Consider the following 3070-nt stretch of genomic DNA (forward strand, 5'->3'; position numbering starts at 1 on the left):
CTGAATGTGGTTTTGCTTCAGTGGTGCTTTTTATTCTGAAACACGGTTTTGTGGCTCCTGCTGGTGCGTCAGTGATCGTCCAGGTGGTTGCAACATTTTATCAATGTGGATTCAAGGTAAGTGACAGAAGAAGGGAACAAACGACATGAGACTGTTATGATACAGACTGTTGGCAGGATTAGAAGCATCACGTCTGACTCTACAGTAAACGCCGTGTGAGGAAGATGTGCTCCTTTACTCTGGTCTGACCACAGAAGCCAAGCCCGAGAATTCGCCTGTGACTGGGACTCGGCATAAGAGCACAGATGCTTTCACTTCACCTTCTTCCTCATGTGGTCCAGGTAAAGGGGTTAGGAGTTATGCATCTGATAACTTTATTTTCATCTGGAACCTCAGTCAGTCTAAAATCAGCTGCTTTATGATTGTAGCGTCCTCAGGGTCTTGTATCCAAACTAAGATGGTGTTATGATGCTCACCTTTCATACAGTCTGTGGTTATAATATCAATAATTCTTAATCCTGCAAAGTTTTGTCAGAGTTTATCTAATGAAGCTTTATTAAGGTTTTCTTGCATTTAGGCTGTTGGAGTTTGGTGATGTGATTTAGTTCAGTCTTTTTAATCTTGGGATGATTCAGCTTGAAAATATAGACGTAAACTAAATACATGCATTGCTTTGTATAACATGCAGCTTCATGCAAACATCATAGTTGAACCAAGTATAAGTATAAACCTAAAAGTTAGGCGAAAACTTGCATCATTTAATTATATTTGCAGTGTCAAGTAAAGAAATGTCAGGCACTCAAGTCTCTTTTCGTGTCTTTTTTCTGAAAGTTCATGGTAGTCGAGTCCAGCTGTTTGTTTATGAAGTCAGTAGGTTGCCGCAGTAATTTGGATTCATCTCTCCACCCTGAATCAACTTCAAGGCAATCCATCACATTTACAGGTCGGTGTAGACTGACTGAGGGAAGCACATTCAAACTGCAAGAAAAGGTGCCCCGGCATGCATCGTGTCTTTGTCTTCCTGTCAACGGATATATCTCAACCCAGCCTGATGGCAGCAGTCATGTTGTGAAAGCAGGAAGGAAATGTGTGTTTGGCACAACAGCAAACAGAAAGTAAGGACTTTGAAGTCTTTAAAACCAGCTGGCTTTACTTTAAAAGTCCACATGGAAAAAAGTAAACTGGTGACCACTGACACCTGCTGGTAAACATCATATGGTAGGATTATAAATACGAACAGTTAAAGGACTTTTAGGTGAGATGGGTTATCTGTCCATATATATATATATATATATATGTATATTAACCAATCTGTCTCAGGTTTAATGTTAACCTTTAACCTTGTGTGTTGGTCATAAGAATTATTATTATTGCCTTTCTGTCAGATCAAAGCTCTCTGGCATCAACCAGGCAGAGAGCTTCTACTCATTGGATGTTTTTAATTTTTGGGCTATTCTCTGTAAACAGTTTCCCATACAGTGGTTGTATGGGGAAAATCCCAGTAGGTCAGCAGTCTCTGAAATACTGAGACCAGACTGCCCAGCAGCAGTTACCAAACCTCAGTCAAAGTCACTCAGATCAGGTTTCTTCCCCATTTTGTGCCAACAGTTACAGGTGGACTCAAATGAGGAGCCAACAGGGACAAGTTTAAGATTTAACTGTAGGGACTGCTAAGCACCTGGAGGAGGACACAGGTGAGCCACTCACCACGGGAAAGTTCAGTGAGGGAGAGGAGATGGTTTTTAGTGCAGGTGAGGATATTCCAGATGATCCAGAGAAGTTCCACACCGACGAGAAGAAGCTGTTCCAAGGGGACTGCGTTTGTTTACTGAGGCTGTGAGCTGCAAATTTGGGGAAAGGAGGTGAGTTTTTACAGATGAGGCGTTAGTGATGCCCTCTTTCAGTCAGCAGGGAGGCGCTGGGAACACGGAGCCATATAGGAGCCTGTTTACCACACTTCACATATGTTCACATATGACAGAGACTGTGTGCAGGAGCTGGTCCTTTTATGCTGAGGCTGATGGAGCACAGCCTGTGTGGGAAAGTCAGAATTCCTGCTCTGCTGCCCAAGACTCAGAGAGTCAACATCAAAACAGATCAATGCCGACTGCCACAGTTTGAAATTCAGCAGGTTTTCTTGCTCATGTCTACATGGCTAAATACACTGGCTTGTTTAGCACGTTGCACACTGTGCTGTTCTCATCTTGGCCAGGACATCCTTGGAAAAGAATTTTTCTAATGTCAATTAATTTTTTCCCTGCTTAAATAAAGATTTTTTTAATGCCGTGATTAGTTCAATAATAATTGCATCAATGAAAGCTGAATGTGCCTACCTAAGAGCCCAGTGTGTCGACATGTTAAGACTTTGGCCCTCTGTAGCCTGGCTGGGTGCTGAGCAGTGACTCATTAATCAGTTGCTCTTATAGAGAGGTTCTCTGCACGTGTCTTTATGTTACTGCTTCTCACTGCAGGAGTCTGCAGGTGTCTAACAGGCTGCTCCTCCACCCCATACTACTGATAGTACATCTGTCTGGTAGGATGCAGTTCTAAGTGTACGGGGTTGTACTTCGTCTGGTTTTTCTCTAGTTGCCAGGTCGATCACCTGGACCCTACTGCAGGAAACGGGCTTAGCTAATAACTGCGAGTTTGTGCCTGGAGGCTACTCTTGTTGTGATTTAGCACCACAGCAATAAAACTGAATTAAATTGATTTGAGTTTGTTGACCCTGAGATGAGGCGAACTCGGGCTTTCTGGTTGGCTTGTACTCTGAGTCAGTTACAGACTCTGCAGGCATTCTTCAGTAAACTCTGCCTCCCGCTTCACCCGATTCAACTGACTGAAAATCTGCAAAGCAAACTCATTTGGAGAAATTGGGCGGATCTATCAAAATATTGACTCCCTACCAGCAAGCACTTGGTGACAGTGGGAAGGAAAACTCACCTTTAACAGAGACGGGACAAAAGACACACTGTGGGAGAGGGTTTAATAATAACTAATGATTAAATGCAAAGTGGTGGAAACACATGAACAGGATTCAGACAGAAACTCTGCGTAAGAGCCGAGTGGGTGA

Source organism: Copadichromis virginalis, linkage group LG22, assembly GCF_057382275.1.
Source record: "Copadichromis virginalis isolate Kocher_CV1m ecotype Utaka linkage group LG22, C_Virginalis_male_GT1.1, whole genome shotgun sequence".
Classification (NCBI taxonomy): Eukaryota; Metazoa; Chordata; class Actinopteri; order Cichliformes; family Cichlidae; genus Copadichromis; species Copadichromis virginalis.